Source organism: Mesocricetus auratus, unplaced genomic scaffold (genome assembly GCF_017639785.1).
Source record: "Mesocricetus auratus isolate SY011 unplaced genomic scaffold, BCM_Maur_2.0 Super-Scaffold_100003, whole genome shotgun sequence".
Classification (NCBI taxonomy): Eukaryota; Metazoa; Chordata; class Mammalia; order Rodentia; family Cricetidae; genus Mesocricetus; species Mesocricetus auratus.
In genome coordinates this window covers 63645043-63661780 of record NW_024429188.1, presented here as the reverse complement: position 1 = coordinate 63661780, position 16738 = coordinate 63645043, and the positions used below count along the sequence as shown (strand labels likewise).

The 16738-nt window shown below is 30.9% G+C and overlaps 1 protein-coding gene across 1 annotated transcript in view; it reads right to left on the bottom strand.

Moving 5' to 3' along the window:
- Pcdh11x (protocadherin 11 X-linked) overlaps positions 1 to 16738 on the bottom strand; it is a 526718-nt gene that overhangs the window by 131316 nt on the left and 378664 nt on the right. The gene's annotated exons all lie outside the window — the stretch shown is intronic.

Genomic DNA, 16738 nt, shown 5'->3' with positions numbered 1-16738 from the left:
AAGTAAAGAAATTATTCCTCCTCTTTGGATCATTGTCTACAATAAGATAAGCATCTAGGATGGGACATCTAAATTATATTCATGGAAGAAACTTTGGGGTTTTAATTAAATTTAAAAAAAGAAGTCAGGGATACAACCTGAATTATTTAAACAGTATATTTTAACTGTAATTTTTCCTGGATTTATTTTCCATTTAACAATAAGCTTCTAACCAAGCTGTTTATTTCTTACATTTATATTAAATCTTATTGCTAGTTTTACAATAGTCACTTATCAGTAATTTTTATTTTACTTATATTTCCTTCTTTCCTTTTTACTCTTTTCCTTTCTTTGAGAAGGGATTGGATAGGAAATGCTAGGAGTTTTCACAAACTGCTCAAATATTTTTACCATTCAGATACATATATAACTTGGACATCAATGTTCCACTGAGTTAAAAATTAAGTAAAAGTATAATAACAGCATTTACATACAATGGTTAAAATTTTAACTTCTAAGATATATTGCTCAATTTTCTCTCTTTAAATTATACTGACAATAAAAATAGGCTCTTTTATTTAGTATAGAGTTTTTTGGAAATAATAATGAAGCCTACCTCTGACAATTATTTTTTGTTTAAAAATTAATTGTACTTTATAAAAATAAAAATTCTTTACAGGTTTGAAAAATAAAGTTCACTTGCCATGAAAATACCACCAATATTTCTGGAGAATATTTCCAAGTTCCATATAACTTACACATGGATGTGTTTTAAAGATTCATTATATATAAGAAATACATTAACAAATAAGCCATGTTTGATGGTGCATAAACCATCTTGGGACACATGGAATATTTTTGACCAGACAATGTGGCAAAGAAACCATTTCTAAAGATTGAGGGAGTAAAATAAAAAAGAAAACAAAGAAAAAGAAAATAAAATTGGAAACTTAAAACATTGACAAGGATAATAACTTACGTATTGTTTTTACTGATAAGCATCATGAGCATCAGAAACTTAATTCTAAACTCCAACTAACCTCAAATGAAAATTGAGTTTAGTTAATGTAAATGTTTATGTGTGTTTATGTGTATATTTCTTCTTAACCATTCAAATTGAAATTGATGAAGTATGTCAAGAAATTATCAGCTATGTAATGATAGAATTTAATATGATATTACATTAGAATATTATGAGCTTCTCTTATGGCTAACACTAGAAAGGCATCCCTCATATACAACATTATTGAAATAAAAATGTGCTCATGTTTGTGTGGTATAAATAGAGTCTTAATTGCTCCCAATGAGAGACTACATTCACAAGAGCGAATTCATTACCTTTTCTTGTCTACACTATATCCTCTAACTAAAATACAATCATTACACATTATTACTAAGCTGAACTAAGCAAGTCTATTTATAGTGTAATAAAAACAAAGTAGTGTGTAATTAATTTTGTATCTAACCACCTATATCCTCCCTCTCCACTATCAAAGAATTTTAATGAAATAATCATTTTTATTTAACACCCACAAGTGGGAGGTAAGGCTTGTCATTGACCCATGGAAAGCATGAGTCCTCAGTAATTGTGCAGAGATTTTGTTTCACTTTCTTTCATATTATTAGAAATTAATATCTCCCACAAATTAAAAAGTCTATAATTATTGATACACACATATATTTACCTATACTTATATACAGTTAAATATATGATAGTATAAACACATACACAAAAAGAATCAGCTGACATTTCAATACTAACATGTGATTTATTATTTGTCTAAGAAGTAATCTTTAATTTCAGCTTAATATGGAAAATTCTAAGAAATTTAGAAGTATGTATTCAAAATATCCAAAAAGAAATCCCAAACCCTTATCTGTGTTTTATAGTGCCCCATGTCCATCACTAAATTGGAATGCTTCATGAAACAACTCAATAGTGCATATTGTAAATATATGCTAGTTTTACTTGTTGTTGTATAGGATTTAAATCTCTACTTGAAAAGACAATCCTCTGTTTTCATTGTATCCTATAGTGTAAAATATTAAATATTTCATAAAAATAATATTTGATAATTTAATCCTCCCTTCAAAATATTGATTTGATATATGACAGTTTATCTTAAATAATATATTTTACTTTAAACAATTTATCCTTTATCAGAATGTGTTATTTTATACTATATATCCTAATTAAAAAACATAATAGCTTCAGTATCTATGAATCTCTCACCGTCTCTGGGTCAGCAGATATAGTTGATTATTTTAACAGTCACTTAATATGGTTTGTTAATGTTTGTAATAATTTAAATACATTATTTTTCATATCTGAATTTTTATTAAACTTATGTGTTTATCATACTTTTCTTTGAGGCTTAAACTGTCCATGATATTCCTCTTAGGAATTAAGGTGACGAATTTTTGGAATATTCTAGGTCTCTCACCTTGACCAATATATTATTAGTTTTTAATCCTTCTAACCCTCATTTCTGTTTCAATAGAAGTCTCAGTTTCAATGATTTGATATAAATAAGAGATACTGATGATAGTTGTAGTTTAGGAAATTTTTGCATCCATGTGACAGCCATTTACTCTAAAACTCTAAAACTCTTTCTTTATTTGATTAAAGATACAGATTTAAGAGAAGACGGGACAATTTTAAATTAGACATTATTATTTGACCTACAGTATTTGGCAAACCTTTAAATAATTGTTGCAAGATTTACCATACACGATCTAGGGCTGTCTTTACTAGACAACTAATTCTTCTAAATTATTATAGAGTGAAGTCTGAAAGGGTATTTTGTATGCATAAATTTACAGCAAAATTTTACATAGTAGAGATGAAACACTGTAAATCTTCATTGGTTAAAACAATTTTTTGTTTGCCTCTTAAGTTTTTAAGAGAAAACAAAGGCAGTTTGCCAGGGATTTTCTTGCTATAAGTCATCTTAAATTATTGCAACAAATAACCTGATGCCATACAATATAGCCTTTATAAGTAAAAGTTTTGAAATATACTAAAATTTGCTACTATGGAATTCTTTCACGACGAAACAATAAAAATTAGTAAGTTGTGTCACTGTGCCTCTGAAAGTACACAATACTTTGCTGGACATATTTGTTGCATGCCAACAGTCTTAGCACTCTGGCTGGAGAGGTGTAGGCTCATGAGTTTCAAGGCAAGTCTAAGATTGATAGTGAGACACTTTTCCAATAAGAAATAATTTAATAATTGTAAGGGGACTTTCTTTCTAAGAAGACATGAGGATGTCATAAAGGAGCTGATGATATTGATTATTCATTGCTGCAATGAGTGCTTGTTTCCCTTGCTTCCACTAGATTCATTTCCCCACCTAGAATATTTTCACTTCTGCTATGGAGCATGAAGGTAAGCCACATTTACATATATATATACATATAATAACACATGATGAATCTATCTTTTTTAGCATATGAATCTATTTGCTTGTAGGGTCTCTGTAAATTCAAATAGGAACATTTTGCTTTTGAATATGTGACTTTAATTACTGTTGCTATTGTTAAGGACAATTATTCATTTCAGTGAAATATTCACTTGTGAGTTTTAAAATTCTAATTTAATTGGAAATGAGTAAAATAAGACAGTTTTATCCGGTTGAAGTTTTCATTCCAACCAGCCATAATGTAGAATAGAATTAGCTACTATTGATTTCTATCAAGAGATAGGCAAAGCCATTCACTCTGAGAGATGAAAACACATTTGCCTACAATTTCCCTAAGCATCTATATTCAGAAAACATTATGCATACTGAAATCACATCTTCCATTCATTTTATGCCAATTAGACTTGTGGTACAAAGGCTCCTAAAAGATATTGTTGGGGGTGTGCAAACACAATGAATGATGATGATAAAATAAAATGCAAGACAAATAATCAGTCAATAATTCTTTACTCTTTCCAACTAAAGTAGGAAACAGAGAGCTAAAGAAAGAAATAATACCCACACATAATCAACAGTTACCCAGTTAAACTTCATATCATTGGATGCATCCATTTTGAATTGCTAAGCAAATATGCTTCCCAAAAACATTAGGATTTTAACAACAGGATGTTTCACTTTATGAATCAGTAGGCATACAGAAAAAAAAGATTTTTCTGTATATATGCAAAAGCAGTTAAATAAAAACCTGTAGCTGAAATCCAATAGGAAATTTATCTTTCTCTTTTCATTTAACTTCTGTTCCTTTATTGGGTACCTGTCTCACTTATTACATTGCAATAATTATTCTCAGTATTCTGAACCCTACATATGATCCAGAAGAATTATCACACATATAGAAGATATTTGCTGACTTGACTAGTTGACAATGCAGTTAGTATTTGGGTTTGATAAGATGCCTTCTTTTCTGTCCTAGTTAATTTACATGAAATGAATTTTTTAAATACCTGCACACCAGGAATAAACAATAGTCTTTATCATATCTTGGAGGAAATAGATAGTATACATTTGGAATGTATTGCTTTTCTTATAAGAGCTGTGAGTACAACTATGATATATGAATGTATGTGTGTGAATACATTTATTTGTGGCAATGGTAGAGAGGGAAGAGCAAGATCTTTACAGAACAATCCAGTGAATATGCATTAATGCTTGGATTTTCTTCTTAATGTTTTTCCTCCCACTGGATTACTGTGAGACATAGCCTTGTGCATGTATGTGTATGCTAGTATGGTAAAGTTTCAACTATCTATAAATAGAAAATAATTTATTTTAACACCTTCCTGCATTTCATCATTAATTATTTGAATACCTCAAGCCACTTGTTCTACTGTGGTTACTCATTTAGCACATTAGAACTATGCTTCCAAAGTATGACTAGACTTGCAACATTTCTTAAAAACAACCTGTATCCCCAAACTTACTGGCATGTTTTCATCTTAAGAAGATATAAATGCAGTTTATATTAATGTAAAATGAAAATAATTGTAAGAGAATGTTTTCCTCAAAGAAGAATTATTTTCAATTAAGGAATATATATATATATGTATATATATGTGTGTGTGTATGTATGTATCATATATGTGGCTATACATATTAATTTAGTACAATAGTTTAAGATACCTTTTGCTAGCATAACCATTTTAAGGATAATCACAAATAAAACTTATAAAAAAAAACCTTGTCCCAAATGATTTGACAGATTTTGATGATCCCTCATGGAAGGCCTCACCCTCCCTGGGGAATGGGATCAGGAAGTGAGTGGGAGACATGCGAGGATGGGCAGGCGAGGGAGCTGGGATTGATATGTAAAATAAGATCATTTCTAATTTAAATAAAATTTATTTAAAAATAAAATAAAAATAGAAAAAACCTTGAGATACAGGAAGATTAAATGTCATACTAATGGGTCAAACCATTAATAACAAGATAAAGGTGAGATTTTAATTCAGGCAATTTCTCTCAACTACTATAGAAATGCTCTTTTTTAGAACTAATTATTTCAGAACTAACTAATATTATGGCTCTCATCAGGTTCGTTTTTTATTAGAAATTATGACAAATAGTAGAGGGTGAAAGATTTGTATCACCTACACCAAATGTATTTTTAAGTATTTATGGATGTTAAAATTTCATCAAGTTAAAAGTCTTTCTGGGAGCATACAAAAAGGAAATTCTGCTACATTTGGATATACACTTTTATAAAGATAATTTGAATTTGTTATAGGATTTAAAAAATATAGCTAAGGCAGGTCTGAAAATTCAGTTTCATGTGTGTGCGTGTGCATGCATACATGCATACGTGCGTGCATGTGTGCGTGCGTGCGTGCGTGTGTGTGTGTGTGTGTGTGCATGTGTGTGTGAGTGTGTGATTAGTTGGTCTTATTAAATGGTCTTTCAGTCTCTGCCTGCAATGCATCCTGCTTTCAGCCTATACTGAGGGAAAATGTATACACAGATTCACTTCATTCGGTTTGGTATTATGGGAGCACTCTAGTTGAAAGCTTTGTTTTTTTCTCAGCTGTAGTTCCGATCTTTGAAAAACTCAGGGGATTTCAAAGAGTTAGATAGGTATTGAATTGGGCTCAGCATGTTTAAGACCTTTCTTCATGATATTTGGATGTCGGATATTATATTTTATACACCAAGATGAGATGTCTGGAATACTGAAATGGGAAAGGAAGACTTAATAGTTTATTATAATGGAAGTTTTAATTGGAACTTCAGTGTTTAAATTTCATTTTACTTCAATCCTGAAAGTTCAACCCTACTTGAGTAAAATAGTTATTTTGTGTCGCTTTCAATTCTTTCTGTTTTCTAATTGCTCTAATATCAACACTAGGACTACATCCAGTCATTACATTAGAAAACATTCAAAATTCTGTAGCATTTAAAAGAGGTTAGATTTTTGACACAGCTTTTATGGAACATTTCCTGGGGGAAAAGTAAAATACAAACAGCTAAATAAAATTTTGATAACTGATCCAACAATGAATGTGGTCTTTGTTGTATTGTGTTTCATAGACATTTTACGGAGTGCTGTGTCTATGCTGACTCACTTTATATCAACTTGATCAAGCTGGAGTAATAAAGGAAGATAAAGCTTCAATTGGTAAAATGCCTCAACCAGACTAGCTTATGAACAAGCTTTTTGGGGGAAGTTTTGTTTGGTTAATTAATTTATTATTACTTCTTTTATGCTTAATTTTAAAATAAAATTTTATCTTTTCCCATTCCCTACTTTTCCCTTTAACCCACCAACCCATTTATTCTCTTTAATGTTTTTCAAATTCATGGCTTCCCTTTCTTAATTAATTATTGTTACATGCATACATGTATATGATATATTCCAAAACATAACCTGCTAAGACTTCTATATAATGTTACTTTTATGTATGTTTTCACCATTGACCATTTGGCACAGGATAACCAGTTCTTTTTCTGGGGAGGACTGCTGGTGGTTTTCTCAGAGGAGCAGCAGACAGAAGTTGACCTTAGGGTGTCAACCCAGCAGGAGGAATATCCCTGATTGATGAATCTCAGATAGGAAAGGTCTGGGGACCACAGAAACGAGAATATCTTTTGCTTCTTCCATGATGTCACATGTTTGCTGCTGCCATCTTTTTCTGGTATCTTGTATAGTGTAATTGGGTGTGGGGAGATCCTCACTGCCTGTAATGTACTGTGTTTATCCCATGCATACATTCCATTCTAGTAGGCATTTTTACCTGTTGGTTATGATAAAGATGATTTATTTCTAAGCTGTATTACACAACTGGTAATAATAATGTTAATTTAAATAGAGATTTAATAATTGAAAATAATCCAGGATGTGTCATACAGCTAGAACACATGAGTTTCTATTGAGCATCCCTATGACTATGGATTGGTTAATGATTAGGAAAAACTTAGAGTCCCAGGAGCCAGGCTGGCTCAAATTTTTAATCTTTATGTTGGGAGATGTTTTCACAAGTTTCAGGGTGAATTATAGTTCCATAAAAGCTTTGAAAAAATATTAAAGTTAGACTAAGATACTTTTGTTAAATAGTTTTGTGATGCAAAACCAAAGAAGACAATGTAAAAGCTTAGAAAGGCACATAGTTGAATTAGGAACTTGTTAAGGACAGGTAACTAATACAAAGTAACACAATTATGCTGGAGAGGATGTGGAGTCAGCGAAACATTTCCCCACTGCTGATGGGAGTGCAAACTCGAACAGCCATTTTGGAAATCAGTAAGCAGTTTCTAAGAAAATTGGGAATCAATTTAACTCAAGACCAAGGGATAACACTTGGGCATTTACTTGAAGGATGTCCTTGCATGCCATGAGGATATGTGCTCAACAATGTTAACAGCAGCATTATTTGTGATAGCTACAATCTGGAAAAACACCCAAGATGGCCTTCAACTGAAGAATGGATAAGGACAATGTAGTATATTTACATAATTGTGTACTACTCAGTGGTAAAAAAATTATGACTCCATAAAATTTTCAGGTAGGACTTCGGTGTTTTCTGTAAAATATTTTTTATTCATCTCTAATAGTCATTTCAGAAATCTGTGAATTATATTTGGTTTTAAGTTGTATGAGTTTCTAAATGAGAAACAGTGTTTGAATGCAAGGCTTCATTACATATACAAAGTTTTCCATATGGGTATATTACCATACTACCTTTGGGCAATGATAACTATTTAAATTTTATTCTAGTTTATTCACAATGAGTTCATTCATTTAAATTGCAAAATGTAGGTGCTTACAAACATTAGTGACTTTTCTATTTTAGAATGTGATAAACATCAAATCTTAGTTTAAGACATTAAAGTATTGATGAAAAATTCTAAAACTCAGTTCTCTTATTTGCATTATGAGGTGGTTAGACTAGATGTCATCCAAATTCTCAAACAGGCTGTAAATTCAAGGGCAATATAAAAGCCAACACCTGAACATTCACATTTCGGAATTATAAAGAAACACTAAGAAGAGGATCATTATAATCCCTCTATTTTAGAGTTAAGGAAAAGGAGACACAGTGAGGGTACACAATCTGTCCAAGTTTGCTGAACTAGTTAATTGCAATTCATAGATGAGGGATCTGTATTACAAAAGTAATTGCTTAAAAGATGTAATCTGTTTTGCCTTGTGGTGAAAAGACTTCAGGTATAGTAATTACAAAATGAAAAATACAATGAAAATTGTTCTTTAATGTCTGATATTAAGAATGTATGAATCAGGCAATTGTTTACTTGTCTGCTTCATAACACAGAGGTTATGTTTTCCTTCTTTCTATCTCCCTTTTCCTGATATTGGGGCTTCCTCAACATTTTTTATATTTATTGTTTGAAAATTTCACACTTGCCTAAAGTATAGTTTGATCAAACACACTCCAACTCCCTCCCTTAAAAGAGTTCAATTCATCCCACCACATTTCCTTCCCAAATCAACTCATATTTTTAAATAACTCACTGAGTAAACTTAATGCTCCCCGTGTATACACGGGTGTCTGAAATTCCTCTCCCTCTTCCTGTCTGAATGGTGTCTATTTGCTGAAAACAGCCACGATGCAAAACACTGCTGAATATGCCTTCCAGCTGAAAACACTGCTGAACATGATTTGAAGCTCAAACAGCAAGGTTTTCTCTTCCCCTTCTCCAATTGTCTTCTGAAAGCTGTTCTGATGTACACAATACCTATTCTTCCATTTTCCTTACAAAATCTAAACATTCTCCTGAGCTTAACAAATCTGAAAATAATTTTCAAAAGTATGTTTTGAAGAAATAATAAAAGGTAGTGATTTTCCAGGAAAAAATAAATTCTAATGACTAATTTCATATGTACTCTTTAGAAGAACATTTTTATGTAAACTAAAACTTTCCTAAAATAACATAAATAAAAATAGTGTATCAGATAAATACAATGAAGCTACAGATATGGAAACAAGTTTACCTAGATATTTAACAGGGAATGAAACTGACTTAGCACATATTTGTCACTTCTATTTTAGTCTCAATTGGAAAATTTCAAAATCCAATAAAGATGTACATTTAAAATTACAAGGATCACTCTGAAAGATAACCCATACTTATTTATTATGTAATGAATTTATTTATTGATATACTCAATAGATGTTGCATGTTAGTGTGAACAGATGTGAGAGTTGCAAGTCATTTTGCAATTTAAGCATAAAAATGATTCAAAAATTATTGCTGTGGTACATCTTATTCATTATAATTTACGTTTTATATTTAAGAAATTATTACATGGCTAATGTTGCTAATGAGTCTAACTCACTCAACAATTTTATTTGCCCCTCTGATTATACTGACTTTCAAAAATCTACAAATGAAAAATGATGTTTTATAAGCGAAAAATGAGGCTAAAGAATCAGATAAAAGAAGCAGATGACATAAGAAAGTCATAGAATAAATTGCTTCTTGACTTATAAAAAATAGAAACATAAATGTCAAATGAACTTTATTTTATGGTGTAGGTAGGGTAATAAAAACTTAGAAGCACAAGGAGGCTTATCCGATTATCTGTCACTGAAGGTGGTTATTCAATTTACTGACACTGCAGACCTTATGGCATTGGCTTTCAGTGCAGCTTGTGCCAAGATCCCAGAGCTTGTCATTTTCAAACAGAAAAGACAAGAGATTGCTTTACTTACAGAGCCTGCTTTTGAGTGATAAACTCCACCTAATCCATATTAGATTTAAGATACTAAAGATAACACTCATCTTCCAGGCTGTCACCAAAATGGAATGTTGTAAATGTTTTCAAGTTTTGAACTTTAAGAATATAGTTCTTATTTTGATCCATGACCTTTGTAACAATTTTTAAAGATTATTTCTTGTAGGAGATCATCCTTTGCCTGCACTAGGCCTACATATTACAGATTAAAAACCATTTTAAATTGTTCTTCATTGTTACTGTATTTTTTACTTAGGGAAGTTGGAGATGATAGACCATTCACTATACTGAGTATTTTACACGGAAGAGAGTTGGGGTCACACGTTTTTATTCTGAGCACTCAGGAGACAGAGGCAGGTAGATCTCTGAATTTGAGGCTAGCACGGTCTACATTGAAAGCTTCAAGCCATCAAGGCCTAAAATGAGAAACTCTGTTTCGATCCCTTTGCCCTCTAAAAATAAGAAAATAAAATTAATGGTTTTACCTATTTGTTATTATCTACATTTTAAATAAGCTTAAATGGAAAGGAACTGACATATCACATACTCCTTAGTTGGTAAAATATCTACATCTGCCTAAGCAAATTGGTGGAAGAAAATACTGTGACTGTAGCATGTCCTTTCTGTGTCTCTCTCAGCAGCAAGCGACCTGAACTCTTGGGGACCCATAAATTTCAATATATGTTTTAAGCCTTACACTATTACTATGTAACAGACCCTAAAATACGCCATAGTCATGAATAGTATCAATGTTTGCAATCCATTCATTTACAGAAAAATTGATTTTGTTTGTATTGTTACCTTAAGACATTGCATATGACATAATATTCTATTATTCCATTCGAATTATAAAGCTGTTCTTTTTGTTCTGTTTGCAAAACAATGATGAATGAAAACATTTTGTTGTGTACTTAACTAGACAGAGCCACCATGTTCAGGTAGTTTATCCACATAAATTATATCACCGATAATCATAGCACTGCCTAGAAATCTGGTGGACAGATTTTTCAAATAATTTCACATTTGGTGAACTGATTTAAACTATATTGTTCCTCCATAATGTGGTATTATTGTAGACTAAGAATACAGTTTTTAGGAACAGTCATGTTTGATTTATAGCAAATACTGAATAAAAATATTCTGTCACTAATATTTAATATACCTAACCCACCGAACACTGTAGATTAGCGATACAGTAGAAAGTAGAGTATGTACAGATTTTGCTCAAAATGGAATGAGTTAACACTGTTTTTGAGGATTCATACAACATTATCTCTACCAAGAAAGTGACCAAATCAAATTGAAATTTTATTTTCTCTAAATACAGGTTGTTTCCATAAAAGATATCCTTTGAAAAGTCATAATCTAGTTATTTACAATAAGGAGACATTTTATAAAGCCCAGTCTAGTCAGAATCTGCTAAGTACATCAGTCTTCTGGCTAAGCATAACTCCTCTAATGTGGGATGAATTACCTTTATTTCTCCTAAACTTGTTAATAAATTGATGGAAATTCACTTTTATTTTCAGTAAAATATGTGATTTGCATGAGGCTTCCCTAAAATGTGTCTCATAAGAACAAGGCTCATGGAATCAAATTATGCTAGCTGTTTCTTAATTATAGTGAGCACAGGATTTCACACCTGAAATTCTAGTACTCCCTAGGCAGGGATTGGAGGATGGAAAATTCAAGAGTATATTGAGTTATACACTTATTTACAAGTCCACAATGTCTCATAAAAACCAAAGGGCAAACTACCCCATTGGCCTACAATTTACTGGTAACAGTTGAACAACTGTTCATTAGAAGATTGCTGGAATTTTCTAGAAATGTACTAATGTCTCCTCAATACATAAAATATTATATTCATTTCCTAAATAACCAAATCATAATTTCTCCTTGGATTTTTAGATGAATTACTAGGATAACCCCTCTAGATTATCTGTACCTTATAGTACAACAATAGCAACAGTTGATCTGTAAATGGTTTGAGTTGATTTTCCTCTTGCTTTTGGATTATGGACTTAATTCAGCACCTAATACACTTAATTACAGAGGCACATTTTAAGGAGTATTAAGAGAAGATTATTTTAAAGTATCATAGCTTTATTTATTTATTTTAAAATTTGCCAGCTGTCAATCTTTATAATTAGATGTTCAGGTAACAAAACACCCAATTCACAACTACCATTGTGATATTCATACAGCCTCGAGACTCCATTGAGTTTTTTTCTGTTGCTAAATGCACATGGTACAAGTAAAGACAAAACACATTCACAAATAATTTATTTTGTCAGGTGATAAAATCGTACAATTATATACTTTGTTGCCTTGAGGATTAAATGCTAGCCATTAGGTGATTTCCATAATAATATTTTCAGGAAGATAGGTTTCATTTATGAAGTGACCATACACATTGAAATCATGTTTTCATAGGCACAGGATATATCATTTGATTGAAATAGAAATATTTATTAAACTAAGGTAGCCCTTTCTTCATCTTTTACGAAAGGGTTTCTTTTATCTCCGGTGGGACTCCACATCATTATGAAGCTTAATATGAGCGTAACTCCTGATTCTTTTTCCTGCACTGACAAGGTAGTAGGTATTGTTATGTGATCATAAGTAGTTTTTCTCTTTAATTTATGGAAAATACCATGAAAGTAGGTACGGAACAATTTCTGCCTCTTTAGGAGCACTTCAACGTACCAGTTTCAAAGGAACACTGATTATAACCAGTCAAATTATAATACGCCAGTACACCGGTACAAACTTAGTAGTAAAAGTATATTCATTATGAAGAGAAAACCCATCTGTTCTCCCTTCATATGCAAATATTTTTCAATAATTATATTAACAGAACATTTTTAAAAAGTAAGATGGAAGCTATTTTTAAATATTATTTTCAAAAATTTTATTTTACCAAATTTTTTCACAGATATGTACAAAGGTCATACACAATGCCATAATAGGAAATGCTTTAATAACAACTATAATATGAAATATAAAATTTCAGAAAGCTGTCAAATTGAAAGACAAAAGATGTTTTACTAAAGTCATTTCCTGAACAAATAGATGAATTAATTAACTATAATTTTCAATTCACTGACATTTGTTATATGTGCATGTGAGTACAGGTGCCCATAGAAGTCAAATATATTGAAGCTTGGGCTACAGGCAGTTTTGATACAAGGAAACTCTCTAGTATTCTTTATCATCAGTAAGCATGTAATATCTGAGAGGTTTCTTTAGCCACACTACTTTCTTTTCGTATTAAAAAGAAAATGTAATATTATTGACAAAACTTCAAAAATTGGACTGTATAATTTATTAATCAGCGAGGGGGCTATATAATCAAAGTAGTATCATAAAATTCTTCTAGAAAGTTTTGAGAAAAATATTATTCATGGAAACAACATTTCTGTTTTTGTGAACCTACAAGGGAATTTTTGAACTACTTGCTCTTTTGAGCAATTCCTTATTAGTAATGGAAACAGATTGAGAATGCAACATATCTTAAAAAATGAAAAGGTAATCACAATGCACAAAAATATGTTGAAGCATAATTTAAAGGGACATCTTAGATTCAGAAGGAGAATAGATCATTATTATTACTCATGGTAAAAGTAAGTTTTAAATATTGACCCAATAATATTTAGTTTTGTGTACAGATGGAAATCAATTTTTAAATATCTCTAGATCCCATCTAGGTTTTTAAAAATAACTAGTTACATAAATACAGTATATGTTTCACAAGATTTCAGCCAGTATCCAGATTAATTTAAAATAATATCTACTGAAATTTGAAAACTTGGAATTTTCAATTGCTTCATCCTCTAAATATGAACAAAACATTCAATGGCCAATATAATGACTTCATTTTTATTAGAGGAGAGCAATGGTCACTCCTAGTATTTAAACAAAATTTGATATATACATATGTAAGTTTTTAATGCATATTACATCAGCCTTATTATGTTATCTAAAGTCATGTTATTAACAATTTTATCTTTCTTGATTTCTGTTGACATTAGGGATTGAACCTAAGGCTGCATCTTTAAATACAAATAAAATAAATTCATTTAAAGAATTCTGAATGAATATGTACATTTTAAATATCTAATTAAAAGTAGAAAGTCGTTTACACAGATATATATATATATATATACTTTTAAATACTTTACAATTTCAAATATATTCTGTAATGTTTAGAATGTATAATCATTTTCTATAACTATAAATAATATACTACCTTGTCTTACCCAGTTTAAAAGATTATTTAAGGATTGAATGCTCATTCTATGTAATCTTATTTGAAAAAGTATTAGTAACAAGACATATGCAAATGAGTCTGGTTTTTTCCTTCTTAAAAATTATATTTCTCCACCTTTGCATTCATATTAATTCATCATCTAAATGAAGAGATTAAAATATGATGAGAAATTGGATAGATGGCTTCTGAAGATCTGGTTCATGTCCAGCACTCATATCAGAGATACACAAGCACCTGTGGTCTCATTTCCAGATGATCAGAACCCTATTCTGGTCTTTGTGGCCATTTGCACAATTGTGGTATACATTTACATTTGGATACAAACAAGTAAATACAAAGTAAAAAAATCTTAAAAAGTAATGAAAACATAAATGAACTACAATGAGCAAGTTATTATTTAAAAGCCCATATGTTTAAAATTCTGCATCTATAATGTCCATGATACTTAAAGGACTTTCAAAAATTACAGTTTATATCAGGTTACTTAATATGCTTATATCAGTTATTTTAGTCTATCCAATATTTGTTTATATCCATAAAACTAATTTTTAGCACATATGTGGATATTTCTTTGTTTCTATTAATTACTTTATGTATAAAACTTGAATCTGGAGCAAATTTTAAATTCATGAAAGTTTAAAAATATTTTATTTTATGAATAATTTATTGAATTTTGTGTTTTTCCAACTTACTATGCTTTCTACATGTTCAAAAATTATTTTATTATCGTTAATAAATTTATGTATAATGACAATTTCATTACTTTAAAAAAATTGATCATCTCAAAGGTATTGTGAAAAAATATTTTGAATGATATTACATTTGTTTCTGCTGTTGAACATTTTTTAATGATGAAATAAAAAGATGCATTGCATTCTTCCACATTGCATTTGTTTAAATAGGTGAGGTTGTTATTTTGCCTGTCTAAAGCACCTCATAGGCTAATAAAGAACTGAGCCATCAATACTGAGGCAGGAGTAATGATTGGAAGGTTTGGTAAACAGAGAGACTAAATAGGAGGCAAAATCTGGGGAGAAGAAATGAGAAAATGAGTGAGAAATGAGCAGGGTAGAACAAGGAGAGGGAGATGTCAGGGACCAGCCACCCAGTCAACAACAAAATAAGAGTGAAAGTAAGATATACAGAAGTGATAAAAGGCAAAAGCCCTGAGGCAACAGGTAGTCCTGAGAATTTAGATAAGGAAAGCTTGTATGAAACAAGCCAAGTTAGGCCGGACAATCATAAATAATAAGATTCCCTGTGATTTATTTGGGAGCCAAATAGTGGGCACCCCAAAAGGGCAAAAAGAATGAAAAATAGCACAAGGGATTAAAAGTAAAAACAATATTTTTAGTGTCTTCTGTCTAGAGATAAAATGTGAAACCTTGTTTTTAAATTTGCTATCTTTTTTTCTTAATTCTTTGGGCAACTGCCACACAGCTCCCAAATAAGTACATGGATACATATATTATTATTTATGAATGCACGGACTTACCTTAGCTTGTTTCTACCCAGATTTTCTAACTTAAATTATCTCCCTTCTCTTTGGAAATTGCATCTGGGCTTTTCACCTTTCTTCATTCTATATAGCCTTTTTGCTTCTTACTCCATGACTGCCTGGTAACTGCATGGCTGTCCCCTGATGTTTCTTCTCCTTGCCTTATTCTTGTTCCTTGATTCTTGCCTAGGTTTCTCCTCCTATTTATTCTTTCTGACCACCAGCCTAAACTATTTCTGTCTACTAATTAGCTATTGGCCATTCAGCACATTAGACCAATCAGGTGTATTAGGAAGGCAAAGTAACATTGCTTTATAGAGTTAATTGCAACATAAAAATGCAGCAAAATTTTTCATCATTAAATAAACATTCCACAGCATAAACAAATATAACACATCTTAAACAAATATTCCCCAAAATTGCATTTATAATATTTTACTTATTTTTTTAATAAAAGTTAGTAATAATTTAATAATATTCTTTCCTCTCCTTTAACTCTTCCCAGATCTTCCCTACATATCTATCCAATCAACACCATTTTATTTCTCTTCCTATCTCTCTAAGAAAAGCAGATCAAATATAATAAGCAAGCAAAAAATCAACACACAAAAAGTACAGAAACAACAAAAAATGAACACATATACACATAAAACAAATTACTCCTGGGAATGGAGCGTAATCTGGAGTTTTGTTGATATACCCAGTCTGTTCCAATGGAGAAAATTGACTTTTCTCTTTCCCACTAGGTATCAATTGTAAGCAGTTTCTTTTTTACGGTGGGATTTTTTATTTTTGTTTCCAAACAGTCTTCTCATTTC